Here is a 13,271-nt window from a genome sequence, read left to right on the forward strand (position 1 = left end):
CTGTGACACCTGGTTCTGGAACTCCCCAGCAACGGGAACATTCGCCCTGCCTCTAACCTGTCCAATCCCGTCAGAATTTTATATGTTTCTATGAGATCCCCTCTCATTCTCCTAAACTCCAGTGGATTCAAGCCCAGTTGATCCCATCTCTCCTCATATGTCAGTCCCGCCATCCCAGGAATCAGTCTGGTGAACCTTCGCTGTACTCCCTCAATAGCAAGAACATCCTTCCTCAGATTAGGAGACCAAAATTGAACACAATATTCCAGGTGTGGCCTCACCAAGGCGCTGTACAAATGTAATAAGACCTCCCTGCTCCTATACTCAAATCCTCTAGCTATGAAGGCCAACATGCCATTTTCCTTCTTCACCGCCTGCTGTACCTTAATGCCAACCTTCAATGACTTATGTACCATGACACCCAGATCTCGTTGCACCTCCCCTTTTCCTAATCTGTCACCATTCAGATAATATTCTGTCTTCTTGTTTTTGCCCCCAAAGTGGATAACCTCACATTTATCCACATTATACTGCATCTGCCATGCATTTGCCCAATCACCTAACCTGTCCAAGTCACCCTGCAGCCTCTTAGCATCCTCCTCACAGCTCACACCACCACCCAGCTTAGTGTCATCTGCTAACTTGGAGATATTACACTCAATTCCTTCATCTAAATCATTGATGTATATTGTAAATAGCTGGGGTCCCAGCACTGAACCCTGCGACACCCCACTGATCAATGCCTGCCATTCTGAAAAGGATCCGTTTATTCCGACTCTCTGCTTCCTGTCTGCCAACGAGTTCTCTATCCACGTCAATACCATGTGCTTTAATTTTGCACACTAATCTCTTGTGTGGGACCTTGTCAAAAGCCTTTTGAAAGTGCAGACACCACATCCACTGGTTTTCTGTTGTCCACTCGACTAGTTACACCCTCAAAAAATTCCAGAAGATTTGTCAAGCATGATTTCCCTTTCATAAATCCATGCTGACTTGGACCGATCCTGTCACTGCTTTACAAATGCGCTGCTATTTCATCTTTAATAATTGATTCCAACATTTTCCCCACCACCGATGTCAGGCTAACTGGTCTATAATTCCCTGTTTTCTCTCTCCCTCCTTTTTTAAAAAGTGATGTTACATTAGCTATCCTCCAGTCCATAGGAACTGATCCAGAGTCAATAGAATGTTGGAAAATGATTAGCAATGCATCCACTTTTTTTCGGACCACTTCCTTAAGTACTCCGGGATGCAGCCTATCAGGCCCTGGGGATTTATTGGCCCTCAATCCCATCAATTTCCCCTAACACAATTTCCTGACTAATATGGATTTCCTTCAGTTCCTCCTTTTCGCTAGACCCTCGAACCCATAGTATTTCCGAAAGGTTATTTGTGTCTTCCTTAGTGAAGTCAGAATCGAAGTATTTGTTCAATTGGTCCGCCATTTCTTTGTTCCCCATTATAAATTCACCTGAATCCGACTACAAGGAACCTACGTTTGTCTTCACTAATCTTTTTCTCTTCATATATCTATAAAAGCTTTTGCAGTCAGTTTTTATGTTCCCTGCAAGCTTACTCTCACACTCTATTTTCACCCTCCTAATTAGACCCTTTGTCCTCCTCTGTTGAATTCTAAATTTCTCCTAGTCTTCAGGTTTGCTGCTTTTTTGGCCAATTTATATGCTTGGATTTAACACTATCCCTAATTTCCCTTGTTAGCCACCTTCCCCGTTTTATTTTTACTCCGGTAAAATTGTACAGTGATGTACAATTGTTGAAGTTCATCCATGTGATCTTTAAATGTTTGCCATTGCCTATCCACTGTCAACCCTTTAAGTATCATTTGGCAGTCTATCCTAGCCAATTCACGTCTCATACCATCGAAGTTACCTTTCCTTAAGTTCAGGACCCTAGTCTCTGAATTAACACTGTAATTCTCCACCTGAATAAAGAATTCTACCATATTATGGTCACTCTTCCCCAGGGGGCCTCGCACAACAAGATTGCTAATTCGTACTCTCTCATTACACAACACCCAGTCTAGGATGGCCAGCCCTCTAGTTGGTTCTCAACATATTGGTCTAGAAAACCATCCTGAATACATTTCAGGAAATCCTCCTTCACCGCATTGCTACCAGCTTGGTTAGCCCAATCTATATGTAGATTAAAGTCGCCCATGATAACTGCTGTACCTTTATTGCACGCATCCCTAATTTCTTGTTTGATGCCATCCCCAACCTCACTACTACTGTTTGGTGGTCTGTACACAACTCCCACTAGCGTTTTCTGCCCTTTGGTATTCCGCAGCTCTACCCATACCGATTCCATATCATCCAAGCTAATGTCCTTTCTTACTATTGCATTAATTTTCTCTTTAACCAGCAACATTACCCCACTTCCTTTTCCTTTCTGTCTATCCTTCCTGAATGTTGAATATCCCTGGATGTTGAGTTCCCAATATTGGTCACCCTGGAGCCATGTCTCCATAATCCCAATTATATCATAATCATTAATAGTTGCCTGCGAAGTTAATTCATCCACCTTATTACGAATACTCCTCGCATTAAGACACAAAGCCTTCAGGCTTGTCTTTTTAACACTCTTTTTCCCTTTAGAATTTTGTTGTAGTGTGGCCCTTTTTGCTTTTTACCTTTGGTTTCTCTGCCCTCCACTTTTACTATTCTCCTTTCTATCTTTTGCTTCTGACCCCATTTTATTTTGCTCTGTCCCCCTGCAGAGGTTCCCATCACCATGCCATATTAGTTTAGCTCCTCCCCAACAGCACTAACAAACACTCCCCCTAGGATATTGGTTCCGGTCCTGTCCAGGTGCAGACCGTCCGGTTTGTACTGTCCCACCTCCCCCAGAACTGGTTCCAATGTCTCAGGAATTTGTATCCCTCCCTCTTGCACCACTCCACAAGTCAAGTATTCATCTTAGCTATCCTGCTATTTCTACTCTGACTATCACGTGGCACTGGTAGCAATCCTGAGATTACTACCTTTGAGCTCCTACTTTTTAATTTAACTCCTAGCTCCCTAAATTCAGCTTGTAGGACCTCATCCCGCTTTTTACCTACATGCACCACGACAGCTGGCTGTTCACCCTCCCCCTCCAGAATGCCCTGCAGCCGCTTCGACCCATCCTTGATCCATAAACAGCAATATGATAATGACCAGATAATCTGTTTTTAATGATGTTGGTTGAGGGATAAATATTGGCGGCCAGGACACCGGGGATAACTCCCCTGCTCTTCTTTGAATAGTGCCGTGGCATTTTTTACATCCACCTGAGAGGGCAGATTGAGCCTCGGTTAAATGTCTCATCCAAAAGATGGCAATTCCAACAGTGCAGCACTCCCTCAGTACTGCACTGAAGTGTCCGGCTAGATTTTGTGCTCAAGTCTGTAGAATTGGTCTTGAACCCACTATCTTCTGACTCAGGTGAGAGTGCTACCACTGAGCCACAGCTGACACTTAAAACATCTGTCAATTGTAAGAAGCAAGGAAGATTGGGGACATAAGGAGCACTGCAGCTTTGAGATTAGAGGAAAGGAAAAGTTACAGTATGAGATGGTGAAATGTTTTGATTTTAACACGATGAGAATGACAATTAAAAGCTAGGAGCTGAGAGGGAACAAAGAGGAACGTTCAGAGGAACGCTGAACATATTAGTATTGACAAAATAGAGGTGGTCAAGAAAGATTGCGACAGAGTGAGAGAGATTGGTAGCTACTTTCAGGAAAGCATTGATTATCGGGTAACAAGCTTTTTCTTGTAACGTGTCCAGGACTTAGAGTGCTAAAAGGCAGTTCACAGATCTGGGAGCAGTATTTAGCTATGGGACTTCATAAAGAATTAAGTGTCATTGAGGGGAAAAAATGTTCAGCCTTGAAAGAAGAATTCTTGATAGCAGTTTCTGCATTAGAAGAGATATGGGAGTTCCATTTGAGATCAGAGGAGATAGCAAGGCCAAGATTGGTTGAAAGGCTTGCAAATAATCAATAAAGAGAAACTAAGCAATAGATGTGGAACGCACATTCAATCTGCATAATTAGTTACACAGTCAGGGTTACCATTAGGTTAATGAGATCCAACCAATATAAAAATTCACTTCAGGGATTCTAAGAACAGCAGGTTCTGCTGTAACAGTGCATTTTATTTAAGTACAGCAGTGTTCCCTCTTAAACCTTAATTCACTTTAATAACACAACTTGTTTCACACATCAGTAGCTGGAGATTCATTATGCAGTCAAACTTTGAAAATGTAATTATGTTTGGCTGTGCTTTAGCCGCTACAATGTGATTGTATTTTCATACATGAATTGATAAACAAATGTGATCTATTAATGTGTGAAACACTGAGGGATAATTTGTCTTCATGTTGTGTGCTCAGGATGCAGTACAAGTACTTTTCCTCTTTATTACAAATCGGTGTATTAGGTACATGCCGTATTTGAATAAGTAACAAATGCTGGTTGTTAACCTCCTGTGGGGAGGTTACTCCAGTTGCTTGACTGCAGTTGTTTGTCGTGGGGCACCCTGGGTTTTAAAGATTTAACATAAACAATTTGAATTGCGGTGAGGGCAGATGTAGAATGGTTTCTTTCTGCTAAGGGATTCTCATTAAGTAACTGGTCAGTATGTGCGTTTTTGAACAGGGTTTGTATGGTGAACCTCAGTTCCATTTCAAAAGAATGGTATTGGAGTACAGGAGCAGCAGAGTGTTTCACACCTGAGAAATAAGTCTGTCCAGTAATCTGTGTAATTATAAGACGTGTTCAGGGCATGTGATAGATTTGGATGAGGACAGACGAGAGGAGGCTCGAATGGAGCATAAACGCCGGCATGGACTGGTTGGGCTGAATGGCCTGTTTCTGTGCCGTATATCTTATGTAATGTAATCTGTTGTACATCAGACTTCAAAGGGTCACACCTGCAAAATGTGCAGCACACTGCAGGGTCACACATATAAAATCACACTTAACTGATTGGTGCAAATAATCACTCCTGTGAACTTGATCTTGCTGATTCCGTCAAATTTAGATAGATAGGAAGAATTGGTAATCAAAATCTCAACCCGCACAAACCAGCCAATTAAAGTAGTCAATATTTTTGGAGCTATCAGTCAGGAAACAGCAATTGCCATAAAAAGAACCAATCACATTTCTCAAACAATTTCTTTAGTTGCCATGTAATTCAGATAACCAACTACAGAGAGCTAATAATACAACTTAAAACAAAACAAACAGAGAAAAACTTCAATAGTTCACAAAGGAAATATTGTACTAACCCATAAAATTGTCTCAAGTCCTATTGGACATTCATCTAACATGTTTTGTCCCTAGAGGCCTAACGTTTCTCAATGGTCTGAGAAGTGGGATTTGAATCTTTTCTGAACCTTCATTCATAATATCATTATGGGTCATTGTACATCTCCTTTAATATTCCCCCCCCCCATACTGCTTCAAGCTCTCATACCCTTGCATCCACCACCTCCCCCCGCCCCCTCCATCTCCCCGCATCATCCCAGTGTTCCTAGCCACTAACTTCCACTTAGATCTTCCAGCCTACATCATTGTCCCTCAGTACTCAGGCATTCTAAGAGCTCCCAGTCTCCTCCATCAGGGCTCCCAGATTCCAACTGCCCTAAGTACTTTCCCCATCCAGTTTCTCGACTCCAAAGCGCTCCCAGGCCCGAGCAGCAATCAGTGCTCTGCACAGCTATCTTTACTTGAGTCTACGTGTACTGGGTTTGATATGGATACAGGGATTATGGAGAAAGGGGTTGAGCTAATCCCAGAAATGTTCCAATATGCACCCAAACACTGAGGGCGAGGTGGGGGGTGGGGTTGGTGGTGGGGGGGGTTCGAACTAGAGATAGGTAGTGACATGGAGTATTAAGGGAGCTGTGAAAACTCTGGAGGATGTTAAAGTCGCTAGGCGGTCAAGAATTGGGCTGGGGACACAGGTTATGGTAGATGATAGCAGCTGGGGACGTAGTCCATGGAGAGCAGTATCTCACGGAGGACAAGGAATATAATCCTTGGCGAACATTATCTCACGGAGGACCAGGAATGGAGTTTGTGGAGAACAGTGTCTCACGGGGGACCAGGAATGTAGTTTGTGGAGAACAGTGTCTCACTGGGGACCAGGAATGTAGTTTGTGGAGAACAGTATCTCATGGGGGATCAGGAATGGAGTTTGTGGAGAACAGTATCTCACGGGGGACAAGGAATGTAGTTTGTGGAGAACAATATCTCACTGGGGACCAGGAATGTAATTTGTGGAGAACAGTATCTCACAGGGGACAAGGAATGTAGTTTGTGGAGAACAGTATCTCACAGGGGACAAGGAATGTAGTCAGTGGAGAACAGTATCTCACAGGGGACAAGGAATGTAGTTTGTTGAGAACAGTTTCTCACAGGGGACAAGGAATATAGTCCGTGGAGAACAGTATCTCACGAGGGACCAGGAATGTAGTTTGTGGAGAACAATATCTCACAGGACCAGGTATGTAGTTTGTGGAGAACAGTATCTCATGGGGGACCAGGAATGTAATTTGTGGAGAACAGTATCTCACTGGGGACCAGGAATGTAGTTTGTGGAGAACAGTATCTCACGGGAGATCAGGAATGGAGTTTGTGGAGAACAGTATCTCACGGGGGACAAGGAATGTAGTTTGTGGAGAACAATATTTCACTGGGGACCAGGAATGTAATTTGTGGAGAACAGTATCTCACAGGGGACAAGGAATGTAGTTTGTGGAGAACAGTATCTCACAGGGGACAAGGAATGTAGTCAGTGGAGAACAGCATCTCACAGGGGACAAGGAATGTAGTTTGTTGAGAACAGTTTCTCACAGGGGACAAGGAATATAGTCATGGAGAACAGTATCTCACGAGGGACCAGGAATGTAGTTTGTGGAGAACAATATCTCACAGGACCAGGAATGTAGTTTGTGGAGAACAGTATCTCATAGGGGACCAAGGGGACCAGGAATGTAGTTTGTGGAGAACAGTATCTCACAGGACCAGGAATGTAGTCCATGGAGAACAGTATCTCACAGGACCAGGAATGTAGTTTGTGGAGAACAGTATCTCACAGAGGACAAGGAATGTAGTCCATGGAGAACAGTATCTCACAGGACCAGGAATGCAATTTGTGGAGAACAGTTTCTCACAGGGGACAAGGAATGTAATCCATGGAGAACAGTATATCACAGGACCAGGAATGTAGTTTGTGGAGAACAGTTTCTCACAGGACCAGGAATGGAGTTTGTGGAGAACAGTATCTCACGGGACCAGGAATGTAGTTTGCGGAGAACAGTATCTCACAGGACCAGGAATGGAGTTTGTGGAGAACAGTATCTCATGGGACCAGGAATGGAGTTTGTGGAGAACAGTATCTCACTGGACCAGGAATGCAATTTGTGGAGAACAGTTTCTCACGGGGGACCAAGAATGTAGTCCGTGGAGAACAGTTTCTCACGGGGGACCAAGAATGTAGTCCGTGGAGAACAGTATCTCACAGGACCAGGAATGTAGTTTGTGGAGAACAGTATCTCATGGGAGACCAGCAATGTAGTTTGTGGAGATCAGCATGCCAGGGTTATATTGTGGATTGATGAATATCTGGAATTTTGCTTGGTTAGTTTTGGGAACTAATTATCCAGAATCTTTCTTTAGGAGATTAAAAGGCTGGGCAGGTTGATGGGCCTGAATGGAATTTTCTCGTTCTGTGCTTTCTTATGTTTCATACATTATCACAATAGCTTCAGAAAGGTGCTCTGTTGCAGCCTAGAGTTAATGCAAAGCAGAGCAGTTTTTAATTCAGTTCCTCTTTTTTTTAGGCCACTCCAATGATGCCTTTTCAGAATTCTGGAAGGGCTCCATTAGGGATAGCTTGGGCATCGGACTGACCAAGGACCATTGAGAAGGAGCACAGCATACAGCCAGTGTTGGGAAGCTGTAACAGAGTCTGAGACTGCTCTTCGGGATTATTCTCACATTACCATTACTCAACCTCATATGAGAAATATCTAATAAGAGTAAGACTTCATTTTTTATAAAAGGAGGATGTAAATTAAATAATCCCAATACTTTAAATGCCTTCAGTATTGTGAGACCTTCATCCCGAGTTAACTATAAATAGGCACATTATTTCTCTGGTCCTTTAGTTTCTACAACAACAGTAGCAATTTGCATTTATATAGCACCTTAAATGTAGTAAAATGTCCCAAGGTGCTGCATGGGACCATTGTTAAACACAATTTGACGCCGCGCCATATTATGAAATATTAGAACGGGTAATCAAAAGCTTGGTCTAAACGATAGATTTTAAGGTGTGTCTTAAAGGAGGAGAGAGCGAGGTAGGGAGGCAGAGAGGTTTAGGGAGGAATTCCAGAGCTTAGGTCTCGGGCAGTTAAAGGCACGGCCACCAAATGGTGGAGTGATGAGAATTTGGTGGTGCGGGGGTGCGCAAGAGGCCCTAATTGGAGGAGTGAAGAGATCTCGGAGGATTGTAGGACTGGAGGAGGCTACAAAAATAGAGAGGGGTGAAACCATGGAGGGATTTGGAAACAAAAATGAGAATTTTTAAATCGACGCATTGTTGGACCGGGAGCCAATGTAGGTCAGCAACGTCATGCCCATGCTTGGCATGATTCCACAGATGAAACTGTGGAAATATCACCAACCTCCTACACACTGCCAATGACATTGGAGGCCTTCTGTTGGAAAGTATCGACGTGCAACCAAGATTGAGCTGCTCTCTCATGATGTCTTATATTAAGAATAAATCCCACCGTCTTTCCCTAGGGGGAGCTGCCCACCTCCATGTGATGTTAGTTGCTGGTCTGTGTGAGATCAGGAAAGCACTGCTTGTGGGGCATTAGGAAAGGAATTACACCAATCGGATTAGGACTCCCTGAAGTTTAATGTCAGTTCTCTCTACTGTAAACTTTCCCTTCATCGCCACGCTTGGTTATTCTGTCTCACCCGTGACATTCAGCCTCCACAGCACTGCCGCAGCCATGCTATATTTGGTGCAGCAGCTTTTTTTTCTACAGTGACTTTAGCACAGAGATGACTTTTGACAGAGACAGAGCTGCAAATGGAAACAGCAGACAGGACAAGGTCCCTCAGCGAAGACTGTGCAGTGAAGCTCACAATTTTCCATCTGTGCATTCCGTTTTCAGAAAGTGCCTCTGAATAATGTATAGATCCGTAGATTGTAGTCATGAGTGCATCTTGCACATAAACCCAGCCTATGGGGATATTTTTATTTACCCCAGTAGTAAGGAATCACAAACAAAATCTTAAGTCACTGAGGAACTCCATTTGAAAATGCAATACTAATCATATTCTATGCAATAAGGAGGGAAGGATAAGAAATGGTGCATTTGGCCAAACTTACATTTAAACCAGAAGGTCTGCACCAAGTGTCGGGAGCAAATAGAATCTCACTCTGCAAGGATTGGCTCACAGCAGGTTTGTAAAATGAGTGAAGTAGGTTGTAAGTGTTTTACTCAAATCCCTGGGAATTTTGTCATTCATAAAAGCTGTTATGTCATCTAAAAATACGTGTAGATGGACAGAAATTTTAAATATAAAGTAGTTTTGTACCATTTGAGGTGAAGCCTTAGTGGAATCCATGAAGAATCATTGCAACATTGTATGTTATAGATCAGTGCGAAAATGTGGGCAGCTACCACTCCACAGTAACAGTGATGAAGTAGAATTTCAAAAATACCTTCTACAAAAGTGAATATAGTGATAAAATGTATCGATTTTTTTTCTGCCATGAATGCATTGATGTTTCAAAGGGCTGTTAGCAGATCAGGATAGTGCCAATGGTGATGATGGTACTTACACAAATCGTGGACTTGAATGCTTATTGTCACTCATATTATAAGGTTGGCCACACTCATTGTATGAATATTGCATGATGCTGATAATTGTGAGATATGTTGTATCGGGCACGGGAATTTCATTACACTCTGCAGATTCTTCATGATTGAGGTTTTCTTCTCTTTGGTATTGCTGAAGCAAAATTGCTTCAGGATGTTTTAGACTGCCCTGCTAGATCGTCCTTGCCCATCTGTGATTTCTCCAAACATATGTACATTCCTGTCGGAAGTTGTGCATAATTCCCATGATTGACCGGTGCGGATGTAAATCTGTCTGTCGATGGTTTGTCTTTTTTTTCTGCGGAATAAGGTTAGAATTGACTCCAGAAGTTTTTATTATAGTTGGATTGTTATGAATTTCCTCCTGTGCAGTTAGTCCTCTTGTTGAGGTACTATTTGATGTTTCCTTCAGTAGTGGTAATTGGTGCTTCCACCATTTTATTGTTGCACATCTTTCTGTAGTGATAGATAACCTTTTCAATCAATTTGTTTTGTATCTTGTAATTGTGATCTCATTATTTTTTTTTCTTTTCATATTACTGATTTTTTTTCTGAACCAACCTCCTTGACTGAAAAATCAGTAATATGAAAAGAAAAAAAAATAATGAGATCACAATTATAAAATACAAAACAAATTGATTGAAAAGGTTATCTATCACTACTCACAATTAAAAAAATTTAAACAAGTAAAAAACTATTTTGTGTGTATTATGTGGGAGGATTCTTTCAGCTCACCAGTATGAGGGATGACAGTGTTGGACACACTGACATGATAAGCTATTTTCAGGTTAAATATAGCCGAGAAAACCCTCTGCAATGAGGAATAACAGATGAAAGAAGGGTTGACCATCCCCTGTCTCAAGATCAACATCCGACTCTTCCATGGTTGCAGATTGGCGCTTTAGTTATCAATGCCGGACCAGAGACAAAGCCACCTGGATCCTAAGAGCGATCCGGATGCTCCACTACTGCTACCATCAGAGGCAGCAAATTTTCAGTATGCTACTGGTCCCTGAAGCAAAAAGCCAGGTGAAATGCAGGAGCAATTGCTGCTTTGTTGTGTGACGTCGTTTTTCAGTGCAGGTATGCCACCTACCGAACCAACTGAGAAATCACTTTCGCTGGTGCAGAGTTGGGCTATTTGCCCAACTACTGCGCAGCAATTGCCCACAAAACTCTTACAGCTGGTAAAAACAGGTGTAGGGCCTGCTTTCACCAGCATAAGGGTTAATACAAATCTTAAATAAAAAAATAAAAAATGATGCATAAACACTAAAATTAATTTATGCAAATATTGGCCTGGATCAAAAGGTTTAAAATTATTTTTCAAAATTAAAAAAAAATTGTATTTGGCATAATTAAGGGACTTTTAATTACATTTGATAATGAGAACATTTATTTTATTAAAGTTGTCCAAATTCTTTAGTTGTTTGGGGATTCCATTGCATATCATTAGGGAATTCTATTCTGAAATTATTGCAATGGAATCCTCCTTTCTTCATGGAGGACCTGGACCACAGGATCCCAGGGATGCTTACGAACTGCCTGCGTCCACTGGATCCGTGGGCCTTTATGCAGATGTGCGCCTGGAGGCTCAGGACCGAACTCTCTGTAGCTGTGGAGCCAGGATGTAAGTTCTGAAATATTTTGCAGGTCGGAGGCATACTCCGGAGGTACACCTCCCACCACAAATTCAGTGTCATTATGTTAAAAATCTCAGTGATGGGCTAGATTTCAAGATTGCTTCTATTGTGTACTTCAGTTGTAAAGAGAATAAGTGGATCAGTTGTCCAATTTCTTTTCCTGACTTCTGGGCTTTGGAAGAGTCGTCACCTGGCAGGCCAGGTGCAGCAAAGGAGAGCTCCCTCTACAGTGCAGGAAGAGCTGAGGAGCCCTCTCAGGTCAGCAATAAGCAGAGGAACTTTCTACAGGTCAGCTAACAATGAAGAATACAGCATCTGGATTGCCTCAACTCTGCACCTTCATCCTGCACCACTATGAATCGGTGCTCTTTATAGGCTCTTTCCCTGTCAATCCTTGTTCTTGCTCCATTGCATTTCTGAAATAAATTTATGCTTTGAAGACATAGAAAAACAAAAAGATAAAAATAGTTTTCCATCTAGTTCAGCTATATTACAGCAAATTGTTCATACTCCAAGATAATAATTGATTTTAAATATAAATAGTGTTTTCATCAGTTACAGATTATTCTGGATAATTATAGCCTTGAGTTCCGTTGTTCTAGGAGATAAATTAAAACATACCTAACTGTAATTGATGGTAAATGAGGTTGTATATTGAGTCAATTATCTGATGTAAGCTTATTTTATATTAATGTAACTTTTTGCATGATTGATTACAGACGTTCCCAAACTGGAGGCATGCCACTTGGGATGGCTACGATGAGGTTATCAGGGAAAGGGGGAGGGGCATGACGACACATGGGTGTCGTCCCTCATATCCTGCGATGACTGGTGCTTAGTACTAAAGAAGCATCAACCAATCTGCTCACACCACGTCAGTGCCCCCTAGCTTCTGCCGCTATATAACTGGGTCATCTGGGTCAACCGACAATGGCGGCCGTGGGTTCGGCCAGGCCGCCAACAGGCAGCCCAGTACCCCCTATTGGATGCCGGATCACTCGCCCAGCTGAACCCCTCCCTGGTGACCCAGTGGGCACCATGGAGACCTCACTTGGCCGCGCAGTGTCCCTCCCCTTTAACTGAAGGGGAGGGACGTCATCAGTGCCACACTGACATGCTCAGTGTAACGCTAAATGACACCACTCGCCTTCCGCCCTGCTCCTGACTCTCTTCCACCCCTCCCCCACCCCCAACACCGCCCCGTTCATTTTTTTACAACAAAAAGGCCGAATTTCGATCTATTCTCCATCGCATTTATTCTGGCGGTCATTCTCCATTTCATTCGAATTATTTGCCTCAAACTGTGTGGAGGGCATTTTCCAGTCCCTGGTGTTTGGTCATTGTGAACGAATCTTTAAGGCGTTCAGTTGAGGATGGTAAAGGAACAAGTTAAACAGGGCAAAAGAAAAATAGAAAGTACAATCCTTCCTTGGTCTTGAGATTCACATTTACTGGTTCTCGAGTGTAATTTGCTCTTTCTTAGAAACAGGGGACATGCATGGGACATGAGGATTGATGGGAACTTCTGAGCTGTTAGATAACATGACTGAATGCTGCAAATAGTCCTGCACAAAGCTCTACAATGACTTTGCACACTTAGCCTTGATAATGGGCAGCCTAGTAGAGTAGCAGGGAAGGTTACTGGAAGTCTTGAAACTGCAATTACTCTGGATCTGAACTGCACTTTGAGAATAAAATCATTCTGTGTAGTTTTTCTGC

This window comes from Pristiophorus japonicus, chromosome 4, assembly GCF_044704955.1.
Source record: "Pristiophorus japonicus isolate sPriJap1 chromosome 4, sPriJap1.hap1, whole genome shotgun sequence".
NCBI classification, from domain to species: Eukaryota; Metazoa; Chordata; class Chondrichthyes; family Pristiophoridae; genus Pristiophorus; species Pristiophorus japonicus.